The 18,635-nt window shown below is 36.6% G+C and overlaps 1 long non-coding RNA gene across 7 annotated transcripts; it reads left to right on the plus strand.

The window, feature by feature from the left end:
* Positions 1 to 14,953: 14,953 nt before the first annotated feature.
* Positions 14,954 to 18,635, plus strand: LOC111193895 (uncharacterized). 7 transcript variants are annotated; one of them, XR_007439134.1, is made up of 4 exons: positions 14,954 to 15,548; positions 16,835 to 17,115; positions 18,258 to 18,423; positions 18,501 to 18,635. It is a non-coding gene; the product is annotated as an uncharacterized LOC111193895 (long non-coding RNA). The 7 variants fall into 7 exon arrangements; XR_007439131.1 differs by lacking the exon at positions 14,954 to 15,548 and adding an exon at positions 15,618 to 16,286 and having other exon boundaries at positions 16,466 to 17,115; XR_007439133.1 differs by lacking the exon at positions 14,954 to 15,548 and adding an exon at positions 15,618 to 16,286 and having other exon boundaries at positions 16,466 to 17,073; positions 18,293 to 18,423.

Consider the following 18,635-nt stretch of genomic DNA (forward strand, 5'->3'; position numbering starts at 1 on the left):
AAAATGGTCAGCCAGCCTCACAGTGATTACTTGTACCGGTAACCTGAAGTAAACTGAGCGGCTTGGAATCATACAAACCAACTCTTGTAGAGTCTAACCATAAAAATATAGACGTGGAAGCCTGCGTATGAAGTGAGGGGGTCTGGGTCCTCCATCAGAAAATCAGATGCTTCATTTATGGCATTCTTATGAATTTTTAAGCCTCATTTTGCATCTTGTCTGCAGCAGTTTAGAAATGTCTTTATTCATCTAAAGGAACAGTAACTAAGATACGTTATATGTGTTAGCATTAGTTTCTTTTCACCAGGGCAAATGTATTAAAATATTAAATATATTAATTTATCTAGTTAAAATCTCGCTCTAAAATGTCAGGCACGCAAGCAAAATTTGCAGCGCGAGTTTAAGATAAATCAGGCAAAATGCGCAGCGAATCTCTCTCTCTTTCTCTTTCTCTTTCTCTTTCTCTCTCTCTCTCTCTCTTTCTCTCTCTCTCTCTCTCTCTCTCTTGCAGCGCGGAGCTGAATTCAGCGTGAAATAATATAAAACTCAGTTCAGATAAATACAAATAAGTAAGGACCTGTAAGTTAATCAAATATTGTCAAATATTAAGGATAGGTTGAGGTTTTGATGAGCTGTTTCAATGATTTGAAACTGACACTAACTGAAACTAAAACTTTTATTATCAGAAAGCCTGTGATTGTTTTAAATTAGTTTTTTATGAGTTTAGATTTTATATTATTCATGTTTTATTCATTTTAATTATTTTATTAATCAAATTATTTATATATATATATATATATATATATATATATATATATATATATATATATATATATATATATATATATATATATGTATATATATGTATATATATATATACATATATATATATATATATATATATATATATATATATGTATATATATATAAATATATATATATATATTAGTTTATTGGTATAAATTTGATAATTTCACTGCTATTATTATTTTATTCATAGGATATAAATTCTTCATTTTTTATGTCAATTTTTATGATCTTTTTAAAATTTCCTATTTTTCGTTTTATATGTATATATTTTATTCGTCTGTAGTAAATGTCAGTTTTTAGTTCTACTTTTGTATATTATTAATCCCTTTTAAACTGTAAATGAGGGTCCCCCTCCAGTGGAAATAATCGATTGCTTGATTAATATTCAGTGTTGCAAAGCCAGTTTTTACATAAACAATAAACATAATAAAGAATAAAACTTTACTCTTCCCTAAGCTGATGGTTTATCTTCACAGCCTGACACACAGTCAGTTTCCTATGGGCTCTTAAAATAGGAATGAACAGAAGTCAGCGCGCTCCTGTCTCTTAAAGGTGATGGATACAGACACACTGATTGCGTTACGCCAAAAACACACCCATGAATAATTAAGAGAATTAAAACACACCCTTTGCGCCGTTGGAGCTGTGCAAGGCGTATTTTTCGCGACCTCAAAATACCAAAGACACAGGCCACGCCAAAAATAGGGTCCATAGTGAGCATACAGTGACATATGAGGCCTTGTTTGGGTTTTAAACCATCAAGACTGTCATAAATAGCCTGCTGCCCCATTTTGACATATAGTGTGTATATTACATACAAAAGAACAACATTTACAATGGATAGGTTTGGTAAGATTTCCCCAAATTAGCTTCAGAACACACATGGTGGTCTACATATTAAAAAACAAATTGCTATAACTGAGTTGTATTCGTGGTAAGACTGCTGCTGGTAAGACTGCACAAAGCAAGAGAGAGCCAGTCTGAGAAGGTTGTTAAAATTATGATGCACAAGTGTGAAAACAGAACAGAGAGACACACACACACACACACACACACACACACTTTAGGACTTTCTGGACATACACCCACTAGGCTAGAGTTCTGTTATTCTCACAATGGTGTGGAAATGGGTGATCTGATATCAAGGCTGGGTATTTAATTCTATATCAGTTCATTTATGTATATTTGATTTACAATAAAAAAATAGTTTGGATATGAAAACACAATTAGACGTAACTAATATTGTAATAGTACAATCAAAAGCTCTTGCTGGATTTGGCTGCACAGAATTGTCAATGACATTTCAAGATTGGGCAATATTTCATTATATGAAACTCAAAAAGACGCATGCATGTATACACTGGTGGTCTGTACACTACAACAAACGGTTATAATTGAGTTGTATTTAAGACCACTGGTTTCATTTACCACTGTGAAGAAATTAGAGTTTATCAATTATGTTGTATCTGCTATTTTATGTGACCCTGTCTGGTTATAGATTTAAGCATTGTTCTCAAAGCCTTACGTTGCATTTTTCACTGCTCCGATGCATCAACACACATAAACGCAATGCAATGCCCCCCCTAGTCCCATGTGGGCATTACAAAGGCGTTCACTGAGTCAACCAATTAAATCGTTTTATTGTTTGCATATTTTATAACTGCAATCAAATGCTTAAATTAGTTCAAATGCTTGTACTCACTATGCTGCTGGTAGTTATAAATTACCTAGCTATGGTTAGCAACCTTAGCTTCAGTCATTAATCTACCTCTTCAGCATAAAAAGAGCCAGCTTGTACATTTCCATTTCTCCAGTTCACTGTTTTCATGCTGTTGTGTCCTATACCTGGCAACATGGGGTGTGGAAATGGGACTGGCTACAAGCCACACAGATTATAGTGACTGACCGGACAGTTCAAATAAGAACATACTGGCTGAGGCTCTGCTGATAAGAGATGCTAGTGCTCAAAATCGACATGTTTCCTTAATAAACATCCTGTTTATATGTTACTACAGAACATATATTCCTGTCATTTTAGCTAATTTGCACAAAATAAAGCATCTTTATCAGAATGTATTTGAGCATCAGCACCCATTTTCCTATCAGTAAAAACAATCTGTCATTTGAGCCTTAAAATAACACGCCTCTCTGCCTCTCTCTCTCTCTCTCTCTCTCTCTCTCTCACACACACACACACACACACACAAACAAACAAACACAAACACACAAACAAAAGCTGTTACATTGCATTCACACTTACTTTTCTTGCTTAAGAGCTTTCGTTGTCTCAGGCTGTGCAGCTGAAGGCCGAAAGAGGAACTGTTCGTCAGCTTTGAGCAGAATACATCCCCTCCTTGGTTTCCTGGCTGACCGTCAGCTAAACACCAAAAGTACAGGAAAAAGAATACACAGAAAAAAAATATCAGTGTGCTGATATAATACACAGAAAAAGGGGTAACACCTTTAAATAGTAAAATAGAATAAACTTTGACATATATTACCAGTCAAAAATCAAACTCATCTTCTCATTCAACATTTTTCTTTATCTCTTTATTTAATTTACTTTCTTCATTATATATTAATATTAAAGACCACTTAAATAAAAAATCTCTGGAATATGATCAAGAGAAAGATAGTTGATCACAAGCCGTCAAACCAAACTGAACTGCTTGCATTTTTGCACCAGGAGTGGCATAAAGTTATCCAAAAGCAGTGTGTAAGACTGGTGGAGGAGAACATGCCAAGATGCATAAAATCTGTGATTAAAAAAGAGGGTTATTCCACCAAATAGTGATGAATATGAAACTTGTTTTCTTTGCAATATTTGAGGTCAGAAAGCTCTACATATTTTTTGTTATTTCAGTCATTTCCTGTTTTTTTGAAAATAAACGCACTAAATGACAATGTTTTTATTTGGAATTTGGGAAAAATGTCCGTAGTTTATAAATTAAAAATAACAATGTTCATTCTACTCAAACATATAAATGGCAAATTCAGAGAAACTGATTCAGAAACTGAAGTGGTCTCTTCATTTTTTTCCAGAGCTGTATGTAGTAAAAAAAAAAACTGTGTGTGTTCCACAATCCTCTGACATTAACCCAAACGAGATGGTTATTTGGGATGAGCTGGAAGGAAAAGCAGCAACTATTGTTCAGCACCTCCAAGGACTCCTTTAAGATGCTGGAAAAAACTACTCCAGGTGATTCTACCTCGTGAAGCCACTGACATACCAATAAAAAGAGTGTGCAAATCTGTTATCAAAGCCAAATTTAGCCACTATAGAAGAATTAAAAGTTTAAAACATATTCTGGTTTGAATAGATTTAATATCTTCAATATTATCTTTTTACACTGCAAAAAAATTCTAAAAAGAAAGAAAACATTTTGAATGAAAAGTGGTGTGTCCAAACAGTTTGACTGGTACTGTTAAAGCATACACTGTTCATAAATGTCCTCTCTAGCCTACAATAAACTCTTCATCAGCTTCCTGTTAACTATCATAAACATTTAATTACGTCAAAAATAAAATAAAATTTTATCTCAAGCGAGTCACTATATAAAAATGTGATAAAACACAAACCTAAAAACAGAAATTGAATCTACGATTTCCTTCCTTGTTCAGAAAGGAGAGTAATGAGAATAACACTGAACGCTGATTGGGAATGCAGAAGTGTGTTGTTAGGATCAGATATAACCTCATATGACTCAGAACAAGGTCTCTCTTTCGAGGAAAGGCCGTTTCAACTAGTTTCAGTAAACTAAAAATGAGTTACATATGAGTAACACCATTACATTACATTACATTACATTATACTGTTCTAAACTATGTTACCCTGCGTTCACACTGGCAGGCAATAATAATAAAAATGCATTTTATTTGTAATGCAATTCACATTTCAAAGAAATCTCAAAGTGCTAAAGTTGCTTGTGTTGCCACAAGTTTGTGTCTTGTGGGTGTGGTCATGGCGGCTCATGGTGTCACGTGTGGGCGTGTATCACCTTGGCCAGGTAGCATGGGGCTAATCTAGCAAGCTACACATTAAGTCATCAGCTGTGTTCATTCATGCATAATTTTTCTTCCAACTGCTCCTATATTTGAGCAAATACACATCAAATACACAGGAAAGCAATAATCAGTGGCTGCAATCCTCTTTGTTGTGTTTATAAATGTTCACACTCCTGGGAATATGAACGAAGTGCGGTAGGAATCAAAGGTTCACAAAGCCAAAGACTCCCATGTGTTATGAAGGAGGGAGGGATGGACGTAAGTGCAATATATACTTTATTAAACAAACAAGATAAAATAAAACAATAAACAAAACGCGGGTAACGCAAAAAACATACAAAAAAAAACAAGGCTATAGGATAAATATAAACTGAGAAACACTGACTAAGAAACTAAGACGAGGATACAAAAACACAGACTAAGAAACTAAGACTTGGATACAAACGGACTGCAGGGATACAAAGATACGAAGGATACAGCATACAAAATATACAAAATACAAAAGACTCGACACTGAACATTCAAACAGACGGGCTTAAATACATGAGCAGAGTGAGAAACACCTGGGCTAGGATGACGAGGGGGCGGGGTTACAGACAAGACACAGGTGAGAACACTAATAGCTAGGGCAGGGCTGGGGCGGAGCTAGGGTGGAGACAGGTACAAAAACAACACAAGCACATGGCTGGGAAACATGACAGGTAAACAGAGGGGCAGGAGCACAAGAGACAAAATAAGGGAGAAACAGAAGACAGACATGGGCTAAGGTGTAACACCATGTCTGTGATTTGTCTGAAGAATTTTTTTGATCAATCGGTGTACAAAGTTGCTTTACCACATCAGAATTAATTTGCACAAAGTTGAGATAATCTCAACCCCTTTGTAACTTGCCGCCTGCTGCTGTGTAGCAGCTAAAAAACTCATCATCCCATAGGAAATGAATGCACTCCTGTCGCTCTGTCGCCTGCCAGTAAGAACGCGGGGTTACTTAAGGGTTACCTTTGAATTATTGGCACTAGAATGAGCTAGAATAGATATTTTTATAAAGATTTAATTAGGGATGGGAATCTCTAGGCACCTCGTGAATCGATTCAGTTACGATTCAGGGGTCCGCAATGCGATTATAAAACAATTATCAATTCATCTTGAAGCATCTTGCATGAGTAATTGGTCCTTTTAAAGTAAAGCATTTGTTTGGATCCATAAGGAATCCTGCTATTTAATAGGCTCTTTGACACCATTTCTATTTACTTGAAAAATATAGCTATGTTCATTTATCAAATGATTAATACAAACATCTAGGATTAATGTTGCTATGGTAAAATTAAGACCAGCTTCAAGGATAGCACAAGTAAGAAGGTGATTATAATGTTGTGGCTGACCAGTGTAATGTATATGCAGAGCTGGTTTTAATGTTGTGGCTGATCTGTTTTTGATCTGCATATGAATGAAGTATTATGCAAAGTATATAATAAAGCGATATACATACTTTAGAACATGGAACTGTACAAGCCTACTTGGAGGTAAAAATGGTACTAGTTGGCAAGTCTGAAATTGATTTTTGGCATTTGTGAATCAATTCAGAATTTCTAAAGTCGGAACTGAGATGCATGTAGGAAAAAAATCATTATATTTAATACATACATGCTGCAATTTTGTTGCCTTCTACATCACAAAGTGCTAATATCAGCAGTATTTTACTTTCCACTTTTTGAAAAGCAGAAACAGGCAGATTTCTATGTCGTTTTGTTCACAGAGTCAAATCTGAATCAGTGCAGTTTCATTTCAAAAACAAAAACCAGGCAGAAAGCTGAAAATCAGACGATTACATATGGTCTTCATGTTCCAGATGAGATTATCCTATCTGCTGAAATCTAAGCTGTTTTACTTACAGTCCAAATAGCAGAGAACTCAGACCCGTGCTTTAGATGAGGTCACTGACCTGTAATCTGACCGCTGAGTCCCATCTGCAAACCCGCATTACACTCTCTGGTTATGTCCTGTATAACTATCAGGGCTGTGTATTGGCAAGTATCTGGTGATACGACACGTCTCATGATACAGGGGTTACGATTCAATGTGGCGCAATACATAGCGATACTGTAAAAAAATATAGTACACTGCGATTTTTTTTTGCAAACAGTAGCCAAAATATAAAAAACATACAATCATGTGAGTGAAATCAAACTTTCTTATGAGCTTGTATGCAATTAAAACAGTGCGTTTTTTTCTCTATATAGACCAGTACAAATATGACAAATATGATAAGTTTTTTAGTGCCCTACCAATGTCAGGGATGCCATTCTTTTCTTTTTCATTTAAGGGAAAATAGTTTAAAATTGACCCCGCAAAAAAATAAACTGACAACTAAATGTCTACACTGGCAACAAAGACACCTGATAAAGTTTCAGCAGCATGATTGAATCCCTCCCGCCAAAAAATGTGCTTCACTTCATTTTAATTTTTTAGGGTATTTTTTCTATTGGGATTTTTAGGGTTATCATCAACAGCAGTCACACAAATTGCATGTGCTGTCCTAATGCATTAACGCATGCAATTATTCTGAAAACTTCAACACGTAATTAACCCTCTCATGCATGAATTATAATAAACTCAGTCAGGATTTTTTTTCTAAGTGTTTTTATACATCCTTAGGGATGTAAAACAAGGTTTGAAAAAAATATATATTCTATCTTTATTCGATAAAGAAATATTTATCTGTCCACTCAAGTGTACTTCATGCATTTTTTGTTGTAAAAAAAACACAAATGTAATTCAGTTATACAGTTGTAATATGGTATTCTGTTGGAATAGTGGAACTGAGGAGGATATTGTGACACAAGAAAATGTCTCTGAACCGTAGAACCTTATAGAATCTTGATTGTGACTGGTATTATCATACTGTTTTCTTGTCAAGTCTCTGAACTGTTAAGTGAGCATATTCTCTTATAGTATTTTATAGCATGTATCATATTTCCTGTCAAATCAAGCTTGTTGCTAATTTCTGAGACTATTTTCTATGATGGTTGCCAAAGCATACAGGGCACAAAGCTACAAGACACTGCATGCAGATGTACTTGGTTCTTCGTGTGCTGGCATTTTATACTTTCTTGAGCTGGGGCCAGTGGTTTCCAGGGGCATACTGGATATTGGGGTGCCCTTAGTTTCAACAGCCTCATCTCCTTCATCTCCGTTCCTCAGCCTCAACTCCCTCAGTAACATTTCCAGACTCACCTTCACTATCACTGCTTGACCCTACTTCTCTGCTTGCAACTGTCTGTACTGGCAGACATTCCTCAATTAAAGAAGTTGATTTACAGCCAAAACATTAAACAATATGAATTATTTTAAAAACAACACTGGAAGTAATTGACATTGCATAAAAGTTGAAAAATAGCTAATGATGCATGATGTACAATTAAGTGGACAGATGATTAATCTACAATTCCCTCAAATATAAAATCAAAATTTCGAAAATCTTTACATAATATGTCACCTTAGATGTTACTTGATGTAATTATATATTTTTTTACCTGCGGTGATATAATTTTATAAAAGGTAGAAACAAAAATAGCCAAGGTGTTTGGTGGTTTTCCCTGTCTGCCGGCCATCTTGATTTCATTGACTTCTTTTTCCCATTACAATGACCAACCAATGGGATTTTTTTGTATAGGATGATGCAATAGCTTCCACTACAGTGGACTATATGCAGCAGTGCCCAAAATTGCAAGCATATTTAAAGAAAAAATTTTTTTAAACAGCTGTACACTGTAGTGACCTCTATGCATGAAAGGGTTAATATTATTTTTTTATTGCAAATAAATCACATTCAATGATGTCAATGATGCTGAGTTCAGAAGGTAGATTTCCTTTTATTTATGCTCAAATATGGATTATGATTAATTACAGAATACTGTTGTAATTAATACAATTATTTTTTAAGGGACAGACACCATTAATATAAAAATAAATCCATTTGCCAACTTTACATTAAACAATAAATGTCAATTTACCGGTAAATATACATTTTAAAAAGCTTAAGCCTTAAGAAGAACTGCTATTAATCACATTTAATCATTCACAGAATATTATGATTAATCAGATTGTTAATAAGAAGACATAGAAACCCCTTATAAATGTCTCCCTGATAAAGCACTCAATCAAAATAAAAGTTTACATCTCCTCCTGTAAATGGTATCTCATAGTACCTATTTAAAATGTTCCAATAAAATTATGCAATCAAAGGAACACCTAGAACTGAACAGTATACAAATAAGGTGGTGAAGCCTAGCTAGATCATTTGCAGTTATGATAAAGACTCTTCGGGCCCTATTTTAACGATCTATAGCGCACTAGTTAATTGGCTTTGCGCAGCTGGATTTAGGGGCGTGGCCTGTGTCTTTGGTATCTTGAGGGCCGAAAAATACCTTTGTGCAGCTCCAATGGCGCAAAGGGCGTGTTTTAATTCCCTTAATTATTCTTGGGTGTGTTTTGGGCGTAACGTGAAATAAACCAATCAGTGTGTCTGTATCCATCACCTTTAAGAGGCAGCTGCTCTGACTTCTGTTCATTCCTATTTTAAGAGTGCACAGGAAACTGACTGTGCTTCAAGCTGTTCAAAAAAGGGAAGCAGCTGAAATAAGTGAAGTGTAATGTTATTTTATTCTTTATTCTGTTTATTGTTTATGTAAAAACTGGGTTTGCAACATTAAATATTAATTAAGCAATCAACCATCATTTACACTGGAGGGGGACCCTCATTTACAATGCCACTGAGCATTAACAGTTAAAAAAGGGATTAAAAATATATAAAAAAAAGATATATAAATAAAAACTGACATTTCAAGAGAGTCAAGAGTCAAGAGGCTTTTTATTGTCATTACATCTGAGTACAGGTACACAGTGTGATGAAATTACGTTCCTCCGGAACCATGGTGCAACATAGAACAACAAGCAATAGACAACATAAAGTGCAGGAGTGACGACAGTGCAACATAAAATTATAACACTAAATAACAACAAATACAATAAATACAAAGGACGAGACAATTTAAAGACAGGACAGTGCAGTACCGATACGGTATAATAAGTGTATAGTGGGGATATGGTGCAGAGATGTGTGACATACTGTAACATATAGAACATATATAATCGCAGCAGTTACTGAGGTAGAGTTTATAGTTTTTAAGAGTGCAGCAAACAAAGTCATGTCAGCCTCTGTGTGCTGACTGGGTGTGTGTGGGTGAAGTTCAGTTCTTTGTGAGTGTAAAGGGGGGGGGTGTACAGTTTAGTTTTGTGTGAGCGTGTTGGGTGAGTGGTGGGTGGGGTGGGGGTTCAGTTCTGTCTCTGTGCGTTGAGAAGTCTGACTGCCTGGTGGATGAAGCTGTTGCAGAGTCTAGTAGTGGAGGCTCGGATGCTCCTGTATCTTCTGCCAGACGGCATCAGAGCGAAGAGTCCGTGTGAGGGATGGGTGGGGTCGTCCACAATGCTGGTGGCTTTGCGGATGCAGCGTGTGGTGTAGATCTCGGTGATGGAGGGAAGAGAGACTCCGATGATTTTCTCAGCTGTCCGCACTATCCGCTGTAGGGTCTTGCGGTCTGAGGTGTTGCAATTCCCAAACCAGACGGTAATGCAGGTGCTCAGGATGCTTTCTACAGTCCCTCTGTAGAACATGGTGAGGATGGGGGGTGGGAGATGTGCTTTCCTCAGTCTCCGCAGGAAGTAGAGGCGCTGCTGGGCTTTCTTGGTTATGGAGCTGGTGTTGAGGGACCAGGTGAGGTTCTCTGCAATGTGAACACTGAGGAACTTGGAGTTATCCACAATTTCCACAGCAGAGCCGTTGATGTTCAGCAGGTGGTGGACACCTGGAGCTCTCCTGAAGTCAACAACCATCTCCTTGGTTTTATCCACGTTAAGAGATAGGTTGTTGGTTCTGCACCAGTCCGTCAGCCACTGCACCTCCTCTCTGTATGCTGACTCGTCGTTCTTGCTGATGAGGCCAACTACAGTTGTGTCATCAGCGAACTTGATGATGTGGTTTGAGCTGTACTTTGCAGTACAGTCATGAGTCAGCAGAGTGAACAGCAGTGGGCTGAGCACACAGCCCTGGGGGGCGCCGGTGCTCAGTATGGTGGTGCTGGAGGTGTTGTTTCCAATCCTGACTGATTGTGGTCTCTCAGTCAGGAAGTCTAAAACCCAGTTGCAGAGGGAGGAGTTCAGGCCCAGCAAGCTCAGTTTTCCGATCAGATGCTGAGGGATGATGGTGTTGAATGCTGAACTGAAGTCGATGAACAGCATTTGAACATAGCAGTCTTTGTTGTCCAGGTGGGTGAGAGCCAGGTGGAGTGCAGTAGAGATGGCATCATCTGTTGATCTGTTTGGACGATACGCAAACTGCAGAGGGTCCAGTGAGGACGGGAGCTGGTTTTTGATGTGCCTCATGACCAGCTTCTCAAAGCACTTCATGATGATGGGAGTACGTGCAATGGGACGGTAGTCATTAAGGCAGGACACTTGAGACTTCTTTGGCGCAGGGACGATGGTGGTTGTCTTGAAGCATGTCGGCACGATTGCAGTACTCAGAGAGATGTTGAAAATGTCCGTGAGAACATTGTGAGTTGTTCTGCACATCCTCTGAGCACTCTGCCAGGTATGCTGTCTGGTCCTGGGGCTTTCCGCGGGTTGACTCTGAGTAGAGTTTTCCGCACATCAGCTGAGGACAGGCACAGTACCTGATCGTTTGGAGGAGGTGTAGTCTTCCTTGCTGTCGTGTAGTTCTGTGCTTCGAACCTTGCGTAGAAGGAGTTCAGTGCATCTGGAAGGGAGGCATCACTGTTACAAGCATTTTAATTGTCTCTACTATAGACAATTAAAATATATACGTAAAAAAGAAAAAATAGGACATTTTTAAAAGATCATAAAAATTGATACATAAAAAAGAATTGATATCTTATGAAGGAAAAAACAATAGTAGTGAATATAAAGTAAAATGATGAAAAATTATAAAATTTATATGAATAAACAAAGAACATGGGAATCATGGGAAAAAATATATAAATGTATATATATATATTTTAAATATAATTTGATCAATAAAATAATTAAAATAATTAAAATGAATTAAAAAATAAAGAATATAAAATATAAACGTATTAAAAAACGAATTTAAAACAATCACAGGCTTTCTGATGCGCAGAATAATAAAAGTTTCAGCTTTAGTTATTTTCAGTTTCAAATGATTAAAACAGCTCATCAAAACCTCAACATATCCTTTATATTTGACAATATTTGATTAACTTTACAGGTCCTTACTCATCTTAATTACTAAACTGAGTTTATATTATTTGTTGCCTCATGCTGAATTCAGCTCTGCGCTGCGAGAGAGAGAGAGGAACGCAGCGCATTTTGCCTGATTTCTTTTGATTAATTGTTGTAGTGAGTTCATACCATTAATTTTACTACACTTGATACGACCTTATTATTAAAAGACTTTTTTTTTTAAGAAAACAGAGGTAATCCCGCATCGCGCTTGCTGCCAAACCCTACTCGCGCCTGCGGTCTTTTTTGAGCCCTGGACCAGATTTTCGTTAATGAATTAATATATTTAATATCTTTATAAATTTGCCCTGATGATAAGAAACGAACGCTTTATATAGCTTTATATTTCTGTGCATTTTAAAAGTTTTAAGTTGTATATAATTGAAGGACAGACCCAGAGGCCAGGGTGACAATGTGCTTTATTTTCCATATATATATATATATATATATATATATATATATATATATATATATATATATATATATATATATATATATATATATATATATAAATAATAATAAAAGTGAATTTTTAGTTAAGTAATAGCGAAGTGAAATAAATGTTTAGTCGATTTGTCCATTATGTTTATTTTTTATTTCTAAAACTCCAGCATTTGAGTGAGAATAAGCATCTGTTAAAATTCTCAAACAGCAGAATGCATGTGTCTGCTGAAATTAAATTACAGTTGTACACAGTCTGTGTATTGAACATAAATATAACTCCCAATAACTGTCGTGCAGATTTTTAAGTATATTTTATTTTTATAGTTGATTGCTGAAGGCTCTGGGTAAGATTTTTTTTTACTGTGGTAAGGAAGTGATGGTATGGGGTATTTTGGAGTGCAGGGTGATTGTGATTCAGTTTTTGGTGTGCGCCAGAGACAGCTGAATATCGACGTCCTTTCACAGGATCAATCGCGCAACGCGTTTTTCAGCCGCCAAGATAGAAACACGTCAGAAATTTATGGCAAGCCAACTAAGCCAAAACGTGTGGGAAAGAAACGCCTCCACACGTAAAAATATGACGTGTCCACACGTAAAAAAATCACGTGTTGACAGATAAAGACGTTATCTTTTTACGTGTACAGACGTAATCTTTTTACGTGTGGAGGCGTAAATTTATATGGCAAGCCAACTAAGCCAAAACGTGTGGGAAAGAAACGCCTCCACGCGTAAAAATATGACGTGTCCACACGTAAAAAAATCACGTGTACAGGCGGTAAAACTGTTCGTGTATACACGTTTTGGCATCTAACATCCAATCGGTAAACGCGCCTATGCATACATTTGCATTGTAATAAGGCAGCCTGACAACACATGATGTCATGCAACGTATTGTATTCCATATTCATAAGACGCTTACGTGCGTTACAACGCAGTGTCTACGTACCGTGACATAGCCCCATACATACTCATACACACTCTGCACGCAAGGTCCACATAACTGAAACGTTGTAATCATGTGTCTATGATGTACCCCCTATTTCACATGATGTAACCCCCGCCATTTTATATCCATAGTGTTTACCCTGCCTTTAGGTCAGTGCAATCATGGCTCTGCAAAATTTTCTGTTGATTTGCTTTAGGACAATAAAAATGTAAAATAAACTAATAAAAGATACAGAGAAATTGTGACTCTAAATTTACTAAATTCAGTGGCTGAACACCGAATGTTGTTTACTAGGGCTTAAAAAAGCAAAATTACAATTTAAAAGTATAACATTTTAAAAGTTAAGACTTTAAGTGTGGACAGTTAGGACTGAAATATTGTGTTTATATTGATTGTAGTTCATTTTTTAAATTTTTTTTTAGACCTAACATTTTTAATAACAGCCTTGCTTTAGTGTTAATTGTGCCGCTATAATACGACTTGACTTAATATGACTTTCCCTGTGGGATCTGTCTTACACCTAGCAATAATAGTTATATTTCTTGTGTGTTAATGTAGGGAATGTTATGTTCCCTGAGTAGGGCACTGTGGCATTAAAAATACTTGTTTATCCACATTTTAATCTGTCCTAGCAGATATGAGGTGTTGTACAGGCATATTAAGACTGCTTCTACAGCTCAGTAAATGTTGCCATCTACAGGCTGCATATTGCAACTGCGGCTTTTTGAGATGGACAGTAAATCCCAAGACGTTAATTTTTTACGTCTGTACACGCATACCTGTCAAGTCTCCCGTTTTGGCCGGGAAACTACCGTATTTTACTCCTCTTTCCCGCCGTCCTCCCGTATTAGTATTTTCCCGTAAATTTCCCGTATTCTATTAAAATAAAAAAATATATATTATTGAGGAGACAGAGCACTGACCGCTCTGTGTCTCTTAACCAATCGTGGAGCCGATTCAAGGAGAAAGTCCCGCCTTTCAGGAGAAACAGCCAATCAGCTTGCAAAGGAGGGTCAGTGTGGGGAAGCCCCCCCCCCCCCCCCCGTCGCTGTGAGTTCAGGCAGCTGGTTGGAGCTGCTGATGTTAAAACATATCTGGATATTCAGCGATTTTTCTAAAAGAAAGGTAACGGTAGGCTAATCATGTAAACTGTGATGATATTTTTCTGATAGCTGCTTAAAAATACTCGTCTCCGAAATAAAACACACAGATTAAACCTTTTAAAATGAGTGGAGAAATGTGGAGAGGACCGAAATTAACTGAACTAATCAGGGGTGGAGTGATCAAAAGAAAGAAGTATTAATTAAAAATTATTGTGTAGGCCCCTTAGGACTAATTTTTACTGATGAAACATATCTGGTCCTTGTCCTTTTAGTAAAACCCACTAAACATTAGACGTCTTATGGACGTGAAGATCATGTCTATATTGCGTCGGTCGGTCCAAGACCAATTCTGTACGTCTACACGACGTGCAAACTAGGTCCGCTATTTGGACGTCTAACTATGACCCCACTTGGACGTCAATATGCAGTTAAACATTTGAACGTCGGACTAGGTCACTTTTTTGGACGTCATGGGGACGTCTAATACAGGTGCAGGAAATTAACATTATTTAAGAATATATTTATTTTTAAATGTATGTCAAAATTGTTGTTATCAATATTGTTAATCACTATGAATATAGATTATTTATGATTAAGCATCATTTATTTCTAATTATTTATTTGAGTATTATATTTTTTTATCTATTTAATTAATTAATGAATGTAGGTATTTATTTACGTATGTTTTTATTTTTATTTGGAAATGCAATTTATGTGGAAAATTGTTAAGTTGATTTCAACCAGTCAACGCCACTCTGATTTGCTGAGACCGCACGTCATCATAAACTCCACTCTGATATGCCGAGGCAAAACACGCTAAACATTTTTTGGCTGCTGCAGTAGCTCAGCTCAGCTCAGCTCGTTCAGTTCAGCTCGCTCAGCTCAGCTCCGCTCCGGACCGGACTCAGCTGCCAAGCTATAAGGTAAGACGATATGTATAAGTTCATGTATTTGTAGTGTTAGTAGTTTTAGCTCTGTGGTCTTAAATCATCTGAACCTGCTGGCGTTGCCTCTCTTCCCAGGCAGTTAGCTAACTAGCTAGCTTGCTAACGATAGCTAAACAGTGGCCATAGTTAAAATGGAATTGGAATTACTTTTGAGAACGACCGTAATGCAAATAATATTTACTGTAACCGAAGCTTTAACGTAGAAGCATTGTCCGGTCATTAAGTCAATGCACTAACCAGAGCTAGGCTGATAAGCCAATCTAAGCTAAATCAAAGAACCGTCTTTGGCTAAATTCGCTAAGCTAGCGTTAAGTTATATAAGTTTGTGGCACCCACAATTAACCTAGGCAACTGGGGGCAATATCAAGTGCATTTTGAATAGCCTGAAGAAGTAAGTTTATGTTAATATTACATAAATAAGGCAATTTAAAATAGTTTGTTGTGGGAAAACATTTATTAAAATAGCTTAATATGATGTGTGAGAATTAAAACGGCACGATAATTCTGGTCAGGTGTTAAATGTGTATTCCCGCCTTTAGCTTAGCGTTAGCTTATCGTTAGCTTAGCGTTAGCTAAGCCATAGCATGAAGAAGTAAGTTTATGTGAATATTACATAAATAAGGCAATTTAAAATAGTTTGTTGTGGGGAAAAAAATAATTAAAATAGCTTAATATGATGTGTGAGAATTAAAACGGCACGATAATTCTCGTCAGGTGTTAAATGTGTATTCCCGCCGTTAGCTTAGCGTTAGCTAAGCCATAGTGTGAAGAAGTAAGTTTATGTGAATATTACATAAATAAGGCAATTTAAAATAGTTTGTTGTGGGAAAACATTTATTAAAATAGCTTAATATGATGTGTGAGAATTAAAACAGCACGATAATTCTGGTCAGGTGTTAAATGTGTATTCCCGCCTTTAGCTTAGCGTTAGCTTAGCGTTAGCTAAGCCATAGCATGAAGAAGTAAGTTTATGTGAATATTACATAAATAAGGCAATTTAAAATAGTTTGTTGTGGGAAAAAAATAATTAAAATAGCTTAATATGATGTGTGAGAATTAAAACAGCACGATAATTCTCGTCAGGTGTTAAATGTGTATTCCCGCCGTTAGCTTAGCGTTAGCTAAGCCATAGTGTGAAGAAGTAAGTTTATGTGAATATTACATAAATAAGGCAATTTAAAATAGTTTGTTGTGGGACAAAAATAAATGGCCATCTTCAACATTTTCTGAGATTTCTAATTTGTCTTTTTCTACTTGTGCAGATGGAGTCATGAAATGTGACGGGACAGCCACCGAGGACTTCATACTTCGGAGCATCTCAAACATGCACCACAAAGACGTGGAGGACACACCGCTGTCTCTCAGGACCTAGAATCTTAATGAAAGTATAATGATGTTAAGGGAAGGTGTAATGGAAAGGTGTAATGTAAAGTTGTAATGGTGTTAAGGGAAGGTGTAGTGGAAAGGTGTGATAGTGTTGAGGGAAGGTGTAATGTTAAAGGTGTAATAGTGTTAAGGGAAGGTATAATATTGTTAAGGGAAGGTGTAATGCAGGGGTCTCAAACTCATTTTTGCCGAGGGCCACATTGACATATTGGCTGTCCTCTGAGGGCCAGATGTAACTTATAAATATAAGAAAATGTAACCAGATGTAATATAAAATGAATGTAATTACTCCTTAATGTTAAATAACTCTCAATATACTATTTATTCAATCAAATATTACAGTTGCATGGAAAAATGTTTGCTTGTTGCTCTATTAACATAAATCCTTTTAATTTGTCATGTTATGAAATCCAAAAACTCCATCAATCAAGAACCAAACTATTCAAGTGAATAGAAATTACATCAAGTACAAGTTATATTAACTTTGATCAAAACGTTTGATACTGAAATAAGGCTTAATAAATATAAAATCAAAAATTGTGAGCTGTGACAGATTTAGCATTTCCTCATCCAACCACTAGTCGGAGCTGGAGCTGCAGCTGCAGCACCACAAGCCCGCAGTCTTTGCTTAGTCAGAGCTACAGCCCAGCCACGGGCTACAGGACTCAGCTGAGCCTGTCTGGAGCGTTTTGAAATTTTTAAGTTCTTCTGTGTATGAAATAAAATAACAACCGGATAATACAGCTCTCTACAGTTCATCTTTCAGCCCGAGCAGCTAACAGCAGCAGTTTAGAGCAGCGTTACGGAGTCACTGCTCGGATTACATTATAAACAGGTCAGTTAGCGCGCTGCTAACCTCAGGATGTTTATAACTACGGAGTTTAGTGGACACACCACGGCAGCAAGGTTAGACTGTTGAAGGCTACTGAAGACTACTAAAGCAGGCAACGCAGCGTAAGCAAAAAAAACAAAAACCACACACACACACCAAAATACAAGTTAAGATAAAATATGAAAACGAACATAATAAAGCATAAATAATTAAATTGAATTGCGGGCCAGATGTATGTTTATTTTGTTAACCCGTGAGGGGCCGTATGAAACCGCGTGGGCCGGTACTTTGAGACCCCTGGTGTAATGTAAAGGTGTAATAGTGTTGAGGGAAGGTATAATATTGTTAAGGGAAGGTGTAATGTTAAAGGTGTAATAGTTTTGAGGGAAGGTGTAATATTGTTAAGGGAAGGTGTAATGTTAAAGGTGTAATAGTTTTGAGGGAAGGTGTAATATTGTTAAGGGAAGGTGTAATGTTAAAGGTGTAATAGTTTTGAGGGAAGGTGTAATAGTGTTAAGGGAAGGTATAATATTGTTAAGGGAAGGTGTAATGTAAAGGTGTAATAGTGTTGAGGGAAGGTATAATATTGTTAAGGGAAGGTGTAATGTAAAGGTGTAATAGTGTTGAGGGAAGGTGTAATAGTGTTGAGGGAAGGTGTAATATTGTTAAGGGAAGGGGTAATGTTAAAGGTGTAATAGTTTTGAGGGAAGGTATAATATTGTTAAGGGAAGGTGTAATGTAAAGCTGTAATAGTTTTAAGGGAAGGTAAATGTTTAGTGAAATTGTTATGGTGTGAATCTAAGGTGTATGTTATGTTGATGTAAAATAAAGGCATTAACCCCAAA

This window comes from Astyanax mexicanus, chromosome 5, assembly GCF_023375975.1.
Source record: "Astyanax mexicanus isolate ESR-SI-001 chromosome 5, AstMex3_surface, whole genome shotgun sequence".
Lineage (NCBI taxonomy): Eukaryota > Metazoa > Chordata > Actinopteri > Characiformes > Acestrorhamphidae > Astyanax > Astyanax mexicanus.